General features: G+C 42.4%; 1 protein-coding gene and 1 non-coding gene across 5 annotated transcripts in view; both read left to right on the forward strand.

The window, feature by feature from the left end:
- Positions 1 to 14574, forward strand: part of LOC122697029 (spidroin-2-like) — a 34735-nt gene that overhangs the window by 6237 nt on the left and 13924 nt on the right. The gene's annotated exons all lie outside the window — the stretch shown is intronic.
- Positions 7021 to 7126, forward strand: LOC122703941. The gene has a single exon (XR_006343675.1). It is a non-coding gene; the product is annotated as a U6 spliceosomal RNA (small nuclear RNA).

The raw sequence follows: 14574 nt of genomic DNA on the forward strand, positions 1-14574 counted from the left end.
TACAAGAGTATTGAAGAACATAAAATCCTTATGCATAAATTTAACAAAAGACATTCTAGATCTTTACCTTTAACTGAAAAGCATAAAACATTGTCGAGAGAAATTAAGAGAGATCTAAATAAGGAAGAAACATACCAAATTCATGGCTTAGAAGACATTACTAGGCTGTTATTGTCCCCCCAAAAAATCAATCCATAATTCAATATAGTCAAAATCAAAATCCCAATAAGCTTTTCTTTTTTTAGTAGGCCTTTATGTGAGAAATTTATATGGAAAAAACTAAATCCATCTTGGGGGAAAAAAGAGACAAAGTTGGAGACCCACACCCATGACTTCAAAACCTAATATTAAGCTATAATCATGAAGATGTAACAGTCCTGGTACAAAGACAGACAAATAAATTAAGGGAAGGGAAATAAGACCACAAATCCATTGTCAACATCCCCCTTAGACTGTAAACTTCATATTTGTATCTGAATCTGTTTGGTCCCTTGATTTGTATTCAGAGTCTATATAGGGCAGTTAATGAGTATAATGTAACAACAGTCAGAATGTAGTACATAGTAGATGCTCAATAAATAATTATTAAATAAGTGCATTTTAGGGAATGAAGTGGGAGTAACAATCTGGTCTCCTACCAAGGTCAAACTATACTCCGTCAGACACTCAGTTTTGGAGGCAAAGAAACTACTGTACCTTAATCTACCCCACACCACTTCTCCTAGCCCCATTCCTTGGAGAATGGAATTGTCTTTCTTCACCTTAGCCATCCAGAAATCAGAATCACCAGCTCCTGGAGCTCCACCCTGCCTACCCTACCACTGCAGACCCTTTAAAGTTCAGGAAGCAGATCATGCTGTCAGCTCTAGAGGTGACACCCACAAGTCCTGGAATCCTTGGTCTCCTCCAATAAAACACAGACTCAGGAGAAGTGACAGGTGGAGCTAGAAATCACGCCCTTAGAAAGGGTGACCAAATGCCTAGGTTTGCCCAGGACAGACAGTTATCCTGAGACAAAGGACTTTCCGTTTTAAAACCAGGATGTGCCTGCGTGTATGCTAAGTTGCTTCAGTCGTGTGTGATTCTTTGCAACCGCATGGACTGTTGCCCGCCAGGCTCCTCTATCCATGGGATTCTCCAGGCAAGAACCCTGGAATGGGTTGCCATGCCCTCCTTCAGGGGATCTTTCTGACCCAGGGATTGAACCCACATCTCTCATGTTTCCTGCATTGGCAGGTGGGTTCGTTACCACTATTAAAACCAGGATGTGTTGTTGTTTGGTCTCCAAGCAATGTCCAACTCACGTGACCCCGCTGACTGCAGCACACCAGGCTTCTCTGTCCTTCACCATCTCCCAGAGTTTGCCCAAGTTCATCTCCAATGAATCAGTGATGCCATCCAACCATCTCATCCTCTGTTGCCCTCTTCACCTTCTGCCTTCAGTCTTTCCCAGCATCGGAGTCTTTTCCAATGAGTCAGCTGTTCACATTAGGTGGCCAAAGTATGGGAGCTTCAGCTTCAGCATCAGTCCTTTCAAAGAGTGTTCAGTGTTGATTTCCTTTCAGATTGACTGATTTGATCTCTTTGCTTTCCAAGGGACTCTCAAGAGTCTTCTCCAGCACCACAGTTTGAAAGCATCACTTCTTTGGCACTCTGCCTTCTTTATAGTACAGGGTTTTGTTGTTGTTGTTCAATCGCTCAGTTGTGTCCAACTCTTTACGACCCCATGGACTACAGCATGCCAGGCATCCCTGTCCTTCACCATCTCCTGGAGCTTGCTCAAACTCATGTCCATTGAGTCAGTGATGCCATCCAACCATCTCATTTTCTGTCGTCCCCTTCTCCTCCTGCCTTCGATCTTTAATCAGGGTCTTTTCTAATGACTGGGGTCTTCGTAGTCCAGGATACTGGTGGGCAAACCAGAAGAGTTGGTCACCATACCTCCCAGGATTCCTGTCTCAACCTTCCTCATCCTGAAAAGGGAAGTCAAATGGACTCTACCCTTCCTGTGGTGGGGAGTACCCCTCTAGGGTCAGCAGTCTACTATAAGGATCGATTTACATTTCAAGAACAAATATGGCTTCATGTCCCCAGCTCCAAAGCAGAGCCTGAAGCTCAGCAAGTTCTAGGTAAGCTGGTGGATGGATGAGCATGCTAGAGGAGCAGAGGAGAGGGACTCTCCAGAGGGAGTCTCCAGAGGGACTCTGGGAACACGTGTACCCAAGCGGGGCTATGTTCTGCAGCCATGAGTTTGCATAGGACCAGCTTCATCCAGACCCATCATTTCCCTTCCCACCCTGCACATTCCATCAGAGACCCAGCTTCTGAACCAGTGTTCAACATTTACATACATTTAAATTATGTTTATGAAGCATTGTTTTATAAAAGCAACATATATTAATACTTTAATACAGAATGTTTCTAAGGAAAAGCTCAGTCTTACTCCACCCCATCCCACCCAGCTGTAGGCCCCTTCTTTAAAAGAAACCAGTGGGAATTCCCTGGCAGGTCCAGTGGTTAGGACTCTGTGCTTTCATTGCCATGGCCATGTGGCCAAAAAATAAAACTAAAACTAAAAAATAAAAATAAAGGAAACCAGCAAGCTTTTTTGATTTGAGATGTGGTGGCTTTACCATCATCGAATTCATCAAATCTAATTAATATGCATATACTTCTATTTCTTGATTTATCAACTGGATTAATATTCATTGACCCCCTCATGAAAAAAAAATGAAGACATTTGCTCACTCACACTACTGCTCATCTTCCAATTTCTTCCATGTTGTGTTAGTTACAGTGCTAGTTTGTTCTGTTCATTACTGCTTCAAGCTCAATGAATCTTTATTTCCACTTTCATCTACTTTAGCTATATCCTATGATTTCTACTATATAAAATGAAGAAATTAGTCCCTGTGCTCTGCTCCACCCCCCAGCTTCTGATTCTGACTATATATATAGCTATACTATTACATTCCCAAGAGTTAAAACAACCATAATTAACCATAATTAACTCTTTTGTGCTTTACCTAGAGAGTAATTCTGATCATTTAAATCCAATAAACAGCATTTACAACCTTATGATTAGAAATAAATTCTAGGGAATTCTCTGCTGGTCCAGTGGTTAAGATTCAGCACTTTAACTGTCAAGGGCCTGGGTTCAGTCTGGTCAGGAAACTAAGATCCCACAAGCTCTGTGTCATGGCCAAAAGAAAGAAGGAAAGAAACTCTAATTTGACATTATATTGGATCCATTAAACAAGGAAAGGCTGTTAGTAAAAAGAATCAGAAAACAGGAAAGAGTTCTGGGAAATGAAATATATGATTGCCAAGATAAAAAATATGATTTAGAAATCTAGAAACTAGTGCTGGAAAGTAAGGAAGTGCTTAAATAAATAGGATGGGGTGTGTCAAAGGGACATAAGAACCAGCCTGAAAGAGCTCTCAAAAGCCGGAGCTGGGACAATTTGAGCAACAAAATAGTGGAGTACTAGAGTGTAACCCAAAGTATAACATAAATACACAGAGCCCATGCTGATCTAAATAAGTGATTAAATAAATAAATACATGGGAGAAGGAACAAATCTTCCTTATGGAAGAATTCCAAATAATTTATGTGGACCCTCCCCTCCAGACAGAGCTTAACTGGCTCTCTGCCTGTGAATGTGTGCTGGACGTAGTGACTCGCTGCCAAAAAAGAAAGCGAGGAAAAGGAAAAAACAGTAAGTTCACACTGGACAAATCTGACAAACTAATCAAGTGATTAAGGGTAGCATCACCAGCCTGTTACATGTGGTGAGAGGGGCAACTCATCCCAGTCTAATCATGAGAAGAAAAATCCAAATTGAGGGACATTCTACAAAATATCTAACAAATACTCTTTAATACTTTCAAAGTAACACAACAACAAAACAAACGAACAGAGACGAAAAGCAAGGAAAGACTGAGAAAGTGTCCCAGAGGAGACTCAGGAGACAGGATAACTAAATACAGTGTGGTATGCTGGATTGAGTCCTAGAACAGAAAAAGGATAGTGGAAAAGCTGTTGAAATTCTAATAAGATCTAACAAAGATTTGGAGAAACAAGAACAAAAATAAATAAATGGAACTACAGGAACTAAAAGGCTTTTGAACAGCAAAAGCAACTATCAACAAAACAAAAGAACAGACTGCCAGATGGGAGAATATATTTGCAAATGGTATCTTCGATAAGTTGTAAATATCCAAAATACACAAATGCCTGGAACTCAACATCAAAAAAACAAGCAACCCAATTGAAAATGAGCAGAGGATCTGAACAGATGTTTTTCCAAAGAAGACATACAGATGGCCAACAGATTCATGAAAAGAAGATCATCACTAATCATGGAAATGCAAATCAAAACTGCAATGAAATATCATCTCACACCTATCAGAATGGCAATTATCAGAAAGACAACAAATAACAAATTTTTCGAGGATGTGGAGAAAAGGGACTCCTGTGTACACTGTTGGTGGGAATGTAAATTGGTGCAGCAACTATGCAAAACAGTACGGTGATTCCCCCCAAAATTAAAAATAGAATTACCATTTGATCCAGCAATTCCACTCCTGGGTGTTTATCCAAATAAAATGGAAATATTAATTTGAAAAAATATACACACCCTTGTGTTCATTGCCTCTTTATTTATAATAACCGAGATATGGATGCAATCCAAGTGTCCATTGATAGATGAATGGATAAAGAAGATGTCACATACATAGAAAGGAAACTCAGCCATAAAAATGAATGAAATCTTGACATCGAGGATGACATGAATGGACCTGGAGGGGGTTATGCTAAGTGAAATAAGTCAGACAGACAAAGACAAATTCTGTATGATTTCGCTTATATGTGGACTCTAAAAAGCAAAGCAAATGAACAAACATAACTAAACAGAAACAGAGTTGCAGATACAGAGAACAAACGGATTGTTGCCTGAAGGGAGGGGAGTGGTAGAAGAAGAGGAACAGGTGAGGGAGATTAAGGGCCACAGACTTCTAGTTGCAAAACAAATAAGTCAAGAATTATGTAATATCGTTGCATGACGACAGACAGTAACCAGACTTATTGTGTTGAACATTTCAAAACGTATAGAAATACTGAATCACTATGTTGCATAACAAGAACTAACATAGTGTTGTAGGTCAGTTATACTTCAAAAACAAACATATAAAAAGAGACCAGGACTTCCCTTGTGGTACACGGTTAAGAATCCAGTTGCCAATGCAAGGACACAGGTGTGATCCCTGGTCTGGTCTGGGCAATTAAGCCCGTGCACCACTGCTGAGCCCCAGGCAGCAACTGCTGAAGCCTGTGCACCCTAGAGCCCGCGCTCTACAACACGTGAAGCCACACGACGACGACGTCTGTGTACCACAGCTGGAGAGTAGCCCCTGCTCTCCGCAACTAGAGAAAGCCCGCATGTAGCAAAGAAGACACAGCATAGCCATAGACAAATTATTAAATAAATTAAAGAGATCAGATTTGTGGTTACCAGAGGTGGAGGGTTAGAGGAGGGAGAATTAGATGAAGGTAATCAAAAGGTCCAAACTTCAAGTTATAAATAATTACTAGGGATATAATGTAAAACATAATATATATAGTTAACACTGCTGTATGTTTCCTATGAAAGTTAAGAGAGCAAATCCTAAGAGTTTTCATCACAAGGAAAAAATTATTTTCTACTTCTTTAATTTTGCCTCTGTATGAGATGATAGAACTTACTGTGACAATCATTTCATGATGTACGTAAGTTAAATCATTATGCTGAGCATCTTAAACTTATGCAATGCTGCGTGTCAATTATCTTTCAGTAAAACAGAAGAAAAAAATTTAAAAGCAGAGGATAATATCATGGCCATAGATTTTATATTTTTATTTGTTTTTACTAAGGATTATTTTATCTTTTTTTCAAGTTTTTTCCAACTGTTAAGCCCACGGTATCTTAGACTATCAAAGGTATCAAAGGCAAAAGATGCTGCTTTCCCACCACCTGGAAATCTTGGAATGTTCTTGTTTTTAATCATCATTTGAGAGTTTTCTTTCTATATAAATTAATCAAATGACATATTTATGGTGTCAGAAACTTGATTTGCAATTGGAATTGCATTTTATTTCAGTTAATGAAAATAATCTTGATATATTCTTTAAAAAAACCTGAAGTTTAGGTAATAGTAATGGATGAATGTTAATATGTTTATTTTGATGTACTATGGTAATGTAAGATGCTAATTTTATTTTTTTAATATTTATTTACTTGACTGTACTGTGTCTTAGTTGCTGCAAGATGCTAATTTTAGAGGAAGCTGGGTGAAGGGTAATGGGAACTCTCTGTAGTATCTTTGCAACTTCTATATGAATCTAAAACTACTCCAAAGTAAAAAGTTTATTTTAAAAATGCCTAGAAGCAAAAGCCATGGAATTCTCTAAGAATATAAACACAAAAAAGAATTTTTTTTAAATAAGGGGGGGAAATCGAATCATAGATCATTTCAAGAGGCCTGATATTTTTCTAATGAGAAAAACAGAGAAAAGAGAAGACAGAAGCAAGAAAACAATGAGAAAAATAATAGACGGGAAATTCTCAGAGTGACAAAAACAAAAAATCCCAAGCCACCTTTAGAGTAAAAGTGCCCCTTGATGGGAATTCCCTGGTAGTCCAGTGGTTCAGACTCTGGTTAGGTGCTTTCACTGACAGGGCCTGGGTTCAATCCCTGGATCAGGGAACTAAGATCTTATAAGTCAAAGCTGTGCAGCCAAAAAAAGAAAAAAATTCGAATGCTGAGCAGAATCAAAGGGAAAATACACACACACACAGCTATGGGCTCATACGTTTTCAGAAAGCCTAATACCTCCTGAAACATAAAAACAAAACAATCAGGTTTTATGTAAGGATATAGAGATCAAACTGGCATTGGGCTTCTCTGAAGCTAGAAACTCTGAACTGACCTGTAAATTTCTGAGGGAAATGTGTTTGAACTAGCTTAATTAAAAGACAGTCGGTGCTCGCTTCGGCAGCACATATACTAAAATTGGAACGATACAGAGAAGATTAGCATGGCCCTGCACAAGGATGACATGCAAATTCGTGAAGCGTTCCATATTTTTAATAGCCAGGACATGGAAGCAACCTAGATGCCCATCAGCAGACGAATGGATAAGGAAGCTGTGGTACATATACACCAAGGAATATTACTCAGCCATTAAAAAGAATTCATTTGAATCAGTTCTAATGAGATGGATGAAACTGGAGCCCATTATACAGACTGAAGTAAGCCAGAAAGATAAAGACCAATACAGCATACTAACACATATATATGGAATTTAGAAAGATGGTAATGATAACCCTATATACAAAACAGAAAAAGAGACACAGATGTATAGAACAGACTTTTGGACTCTGTGGGAGAAGGCAAGGGTGGGATGTTTAGAGAGAACAGCATTGAAACATGTATATTATCTAGGGTGAAATAGATCACCAGCCCAGGCTGGATGCATGAGGCAAGTGCTCGGGCCTGGTGCACTGGGAAGACCCAGAGGAATCGGGTAGAGCGGGAGGAGGGAGGGGGGATCGGGATGGGAATACATGTAAATCCATGGCTGATTCATGTCAATGTATGACAAAACCCACTACAATATTGTAAAGTAATTAGCCTCCAACTAATAAAAATAAATGGGGAAAAAAAAAAAAAAGACAGTCGGAGAGGGCTTCCTTGGTGGCTCAGTGGTAAAGAATCCACCTGCCAAAGCAGGAGACACAAGTCTGATCCCTGCTCCAGGAAGATCCCATACGCTGAGGAGAAACTACGCCTGTGCTCCAGAGCCCAGGAACCGCAACTACTGAAGCCCATGTGTCCTAGAGTGTGTGCTCCGCAACAAGAGAAGCCACTGCAACGAGAAGCCTGAGCACCACCAACTAGAGAGTAGCCCCTGCTCCCTACAACTAGAGAAAAGCCCGTACAGCAATGAAGACCCAGTGCAACCAAGTGAAGTAAAAAAAATTTTTTAATCAACCATAGTGGCAAAATAGACTTGCATGTCCCATGCATTCATGCTGAAAAAAGTTACTTGAGTTTGTAGTTCAGAAAAACGAAAAAAGAAGATATAATTTACTGCTTTGATTCTCAAAGTATAGTTCCAGAAGCAGCTTCTGGCAATATGCCAGATATGCAAATTCTCAAGACCCACCCCTGACCTATTGAATCAGAAATTCTGGGGGTGGGTCCCAGTGATCTGTATTTAACAAATCCTTCTGGGGGATTCTGGCCCATTCTCAAGATTGAGAACCACTGGAGTGGTGGACAGTCCTCTCAAATCCCCTCCACTGGCTTGGTACACCCATTGCCTCTGCTGTGTGTTGCTACACAAAGGCCTCCTTGTGTCAAGGGAGAATGAACTCCAGCATCTCCAGCCAAGAATACTTCCTTGCTTAGCTCTCTTCCCCTCCTCTATGCTGGAGATGGTGGTTAACTGAGAGAATGGTCTCAATTTCACCAGAATTTTTGTCTCAGGCTCTGCTTTTGGGGAGCCTGACCTAACACACTGAGTATCCAAGAGATAACAGAACTAATCCAGACACACATTGAAAAGAAATCCCAGAATAATAACTGTTTGCCTAGAAGTACTTGCTTAAAATTAGAATAGGAAAACAGAAGGTTCGGATAATGTCTTTAAAAGGTCTTCAAGAGTGAAGTGAATTCCTGTTAATAGATAGTACTATTAAGAAGTTACAAGCTCTGAGTCACATGATAAAGAAGGCACATGTCTCTTCTCTCCTAAAGGAACAGGAAAGGTGCCAAGAAACTCCAGGAAAAATATAAAACTGTACCAGAAAATTGTGATTCAAATGTGAAGGAAACAAAAATGTAGCATGATTTTAAGCAATTGATGATGTATAAGGAAAGGGAAGTATTTGAACTTAAGATATGAAATAGTCTACTTGGAGGGCTTATTTTACCTTTATTATGGAATAATTCTAATATATGCAAAAGCAAGGAAAAAATAGCAAAAAGGAACATGTACCAATCACTCAATGTCAACAATGATCAAGATCTGCTTCATCTCAAATATCCAGTCAGTTTTCAAATTTCCCTAAATGCCTCATGCTAAATGCATGCTAAGTCAATTGAGTCGTGTCTGACTCTTTGGGACCCTGAGGCCCCCCAGGCTCCTCTGTTCATGGGATTCTCCAGAAAAGAATACTGGAGTGGGTTGCCATGTCCTCCTCCAGGGGATCTTCCCAACCCAGGGATCGAACCTGTGTTTCCTACAGCTCCTGCATTGGGCTGGCGAGTTCTTTACCACTAGTGCCACCCGGGAAGCCCTAATGTCTCATAACTTTTCTTTTTTACAGTTGTCTTGTTTGAATCAGCATCCAGACTACTTGTTGCATTTGTTTCTGTGTCTCCTGAATCTCTCCCAGGCTCCAGGGCACCCTCCACTTAGGACAGCAACAATTCAGGGACTTGAAGTGACACTTGGTTCTCTAGTGATCCAGTCACCATCTCAAATGTGCAGGGATTGTTTTATTCCCGCTTCAAGGCCAAATTTCTTGTTTTAATCACTATTATCTCATGAAATAGTCACTGGCAGTCTTCAAGTTCAGGCTACTTCAAGCTCTCTCAAATCATGAGTTTCTTTAGAGTCAAAAGAATCTCACATTTCTTTCAACCATTAAGGATCTTTGCTCGGTGGTCCCATCCATATAGAAATCTGAGCTCCCCCATTCCAGCATAAACACTGAGGCAGGTGTCTAGCCTAGAAATCTTCTGGACTTTTCTGTTTACCAAAGTTTATTAGGAACGCCCCTGGTTACACATACTGTGAATACTCAAGTGCCAGATGTGATTAAAGATATCCAAACAATGCTCTAATTTATAAGTGAACTCCTCAGAAAATCCAGAAAGTTCAGGTTCAAAGACAAAAGGTATTTGGAGCTGCTGTCTTGGATCCCAGATTTTGTTACAAACAGCCCACTTGACCATGAAGATGAAGGTGGGGCCTGTCCTGGGGCACACAGATTGCCATTATGGAATCTTCTGTCTCTGGCCCAACCCTGGGTCATGGGTTCTGGAGTTTACCCCTTCCCTCCTCTTTATTGGGGTGGTTGGGCATAGGAGGAACTGGAAGAACAGGCGGGGCTGGGACATGAGATGTAGGCGCTTTGAACTTAGTTGCCCAAGACCTGACGGCTACTAAGTTGTCAGGCCAGAGTGTGAACCCAGGTCAGTCTGGCCTCATATTTTAACCCCTTCTTCCTTCCCACTCCCATGGAAACTGGAAGCCAATAGGAGAAGTCCTCGTGGGACCTGGGGCTTCCCCAAGAGGCCCAAAGGGAATCAGAATGGCCAAGTTTCCTGCAGTTAAACAGTTAGCTTAGACTAATATCAACAGACACACCTAGAAATGTGAAATCAACTAACAAAAGTGGCCCTTTTAACAGATGAGGGAAATCAGGGAATTTTTCAAGTCAACCTCTTCACCGTTGCCGTAGAGGCCTGGGGGCTCAAATATGAACCTGCTAATTGGGGGAAGAGGGGCAGGGGTAGTGGCTACCTTGAACATGCCAGAACCTGAGTCCCTGCCTGCAAGGAGACTTGCTGAGTGCTCTCTCCCTAGTAATGATGAGACCTGCCAGCAGCCACAATTTTCACCATGTTCTCATCATCTACTCTCATGGCCAGCACAGAGCCAGGCACAAAAGACATACTCACGGACTTCCATGGTGGTCCCGTGAATTGGAATCTGCCTGCCAATGTAGGGGGACTTCCCTAGTGGCTCAGATGGTAAAGCATCTGTCTATAATGCAGGAGACCTGGATTCGATACCTGGGTCAGGAAGATCCCCTGGAGAAGGAAATGGCAACCCACTCCACTACTCTTGCCTGGAAAATCCCATGGATGGAGGAGCCCAGTAGGCTACAGTCCATGGGGTCACAAAGAGTTGGACACGACTGAGCACCTTCCCTTTGCTGATGTAGGGTACAGGGGTTTGATCCCTGGTCCAGGAAGATTCCAAGTGCCTTGGAGCAATTAACCCTGGATGCCGCAGCCACTGAAACCTGTGCACCTAGAGTCCATGCTCCACAACAAGAGAAGTCGCCTCAATGAGAAGCCTGTGCACCACAACTAGAGGAAGCCCGAGTGCAGAAACAAAGACCCAGTGCAACCACAAATAGATAATTTTTTAAAATACATACTCACTCTATGAATGAATTTCACTTCTGAAAATTAGCCAACTCTGTCTGCCACTTGATAACTCTTCAAGTATTTGTGTATGTTATTGAAACTAATTGTGTATATTGTTAGAAAAGAAAACTGGAAATTCCCTGGAGGTCCAGTGGTTAGGATGCCATGTTTCCACTGCCAGGTTCCATCCCTGGTCAGAGAACTAAGATCACACAAGCCATGCAGTGCCAAAAAAATAAAAAGAAAAGAAAACTGTAGTCAGGAAAGCAAATTTAGAGGTAAAATGATGCATGCTGCTTAGTAGATATACTTTTAAAAGCTTTCCTGGGTAAAACAGAGCAAGCAGAGGAGAGAACGACCAACCTAAGTACAGCATCTCTCTGTATTTGCTGACGGAAATTCTTTCACTTTCTGGAGGGGGTGCAGGACCGGCAAGGACAATGTGCTGTGTCCAAGAGTCTCCAAGAATCTCCAACCCTGAGTTCAGGGAAGAGGCCTACTCTAGAATGGCCATCAGGAGCGGATCTTCAGGCTTCCAGAAATGGGTTCATTCATTTGCTCAAAACGTATTTATTGAGCACCTACTAGGTGTCAAGCTTTGTTTCAAGCACTAAGGATATAGCAGTGAAAAAAAAGTTTAAAGATATCTACCCTGTCATGGAGCTTATTCTAGACATGAGAGCAATAAAAAAAAAGTGAGATATAAATGCATTTACCCCTTGATCCAGCAATCCCACTTTTGAGACTTTAGCCTAGAGTTTCATCTATACAATGAAATGATGCAGGCACAAGTTTATTCATCACACTGATATTCTGTAATAGCAAAAGCCTGGACACAACTCTGAATCTTGAACCATGTGAACATATTATCCTTTCAAACCAAAATATTTTAGAAATTCAATGTAGGTTTTATGAGATGTTGACAGGTGTGTTATGGAGAAAAATTAGATAGGGAAAAGACTAGATAATGCTGGAAGGGCTGTGGCTATTTTAATTGATTGTCAGGGAAGGCTTAACAGAGAAGATAACATTGGAGTAACAACTTAGAGGAGATGAGGATGTATTGAGAAAGTGTTCCAGGAAGAGGCAACAGCAGGTGCAAAGGCCCTGAGGTTGAACCTGTCTGGCATTCAAGGAGCAGCAAGGAGCCCAGCTGGGTTGGAGCAGAGTGATCCAGGGGCAGAGGGTGAACCAGCACTGCTGCCCCCGGTGCTCTGAGTCTGAGGGACTGTGCTGTGGGGGACTCTCGAGCTGGAAGACTCCTTCCTCATGCTGACTCCGTGGATCTTGTCTGCTGGTGAATGTTCGTCGTAAACTATGATGCCCCTAACTGTGCTGGCAAGTGTCCTCAATGCCCCCCATCTTTGTCTCCAGCTCACCGGCCCCTCGGCTGTGTTGCTTGGTACTGACCACTCCTTCTTGGGAACATTCTTCTCCCCTGGCCCTCCAGATGATGTCGACTCCTGCCTACCTCTCTGACCATTTCTTCTAAGCCTCCCTTGCTGCCCCTAAACACGGAGGCTCCCAGGCTCTGTTCTCACCCTACTCTCTCTCTTACGACTCCTGCCACACCACACCCCACCAAGGCTTCTGCTTGCATTTCTCACCTCAGCCCAGACCCATGATTCTTCTGCTTCTTGAACTTATACCCCCAATGTCTCCAGCATCTTGGACATCTATGTCCAGACCTGGATTCACCACCTGCTGATCACCCCACACCCTCCCAGACCAGTCAGGCTGGTCCTCTGGGTGCTCTCTCCTGACAGCACTGACTACACCCCCTGCCTGCACCATTCATATCTGCACCTGGTCCCACCTGGGCCTGATGGCTGACACTTAGCCAGCACCTAGTGTGGCTCCTGGCACAAGTGAACACTCAATAAATGAACTTTATCAAATAACAGGACAGTCTTACCCACTGCTTCCAGGTTCTGATCTGCTCCCTCTCTCAGTGACCCCTGCCAGGCCCAGTGGGCCCACCCCCAGGGTCTCCAAACCCAGAATGGAGGAGGCCCTGTGACCCTGCCCTCAAAGTGACCCCAGACCCCAGGTGTGCCTCCTCAGCAGTTTCAAACCCCAAGAGGCCCTTGACACCTGCCCACTGGAGGTTCAGTGTTGTTTTCTGGGTCTCAGTGACTTCTGCTTTTTGAGGGACAGAATAAGCTGTGCTGACCCTTGGGGGGGCGGTTTGAGTCAGAGGAGGGAGAAGCAGAATCAGGAGCTGAAGGGCCCAGCTAGCACCTGAGGAGCCTTAGTGGTACCTATGAGCACTACTAGCTGTGAGATCCGAGATGAGATTTTAAGCCCCTTGGAGCAAGGACATCCTCTGCCTGCTCCTTTATGCTGACACCCTATGACAGGGGCTCAACAGAGAACCATCCCCTCACCCGACACCTAGGTTGCCAGATAAAACACATGCTGCCCAGGTAAATCTGGGTTCGGTTAGACAGTAATTTTTCAGTATAAGTGTGTCCCCATTCATTATGTCCTCTAGGACACACTTATACTAAAAAAAATATTTGTTGTTTATCTGAAATGCAAATTCAAACTTAACTGGCGGTCCTCTATTTTTATTAGCTAAATCTAACAACCCTACCTCCAGGTGACATTTGGCCATGTCAGGAGACACTGTGGGTTGTCATAACTGCAGAGGGGTGGGGGTGTTGTGGGGTGCTGCTCAATATTCCATAGTGCACAGGACAGCTCCTCACAACCAAAAATTATCCAGACCAAAATGTCAACAGTGTTGAGGCTGAGAAAGTGGCCTCTGGGTCCCAGAGCATGCAGAACTGCCCACCCCACCCCCACCCATAGTCCTTGCCCACCTGCCTTCCTTCTCTCAGACCATTAAGTGATGTGGAGGGGGACTCACAGACTTGCCACAGATATTAACCAATGCCAAGTTACAAAGTTATGGGGAAAATTGAATATAAAATTGCATAACTTCTCAACATAGATCAGGGGTGAGCTATGGAGAAACAAACACACAATTGAGGGAAAATGTCTAACATGTTCAGGTGGTTTACCTTAGGCAACAGAGATGTTTCTTCCCCTCTGTTTCTTTTCTCTTTTCCCCCTCATTTCCTGAGAACCATGTTTGTAAAATATTTTTAACTTTCTTTTTTGGTCTGTGCCACGCAGCTTGCAGAGTCTTAATTCCCCAACCAGAGACTGAATCCGTGTCCTCAGCAGTAAAAGCACGGAGTCCTAACCACTGGACCACCAAGGAATTCCCAAAACATTTTTAACTTTTAAACCTTTTATGTAATTATACAAGTAAGGCAGGAATACATCCTCTTTGGATTGAAAAGAAATTGGAGATTGTACAGTGAGGCCAGTCTCCTCTTTCCAGCAGTCTGGCCCCAGCAC

This window comes from Cervus elaphus, chromosome 1 (genome assembly GCF_910594005.1).
Source record: "Cervus elaphus chromosome 1, mCerEla1.1, whole genome shotgun sequence".
Classification (NCBI taxonomy): domain Eukaryota; kingdom Metazoa; phylum Chordata; class Mammalia; order Artiodactyla; family Cervidae; genus Cervus; species Cervus elaphus.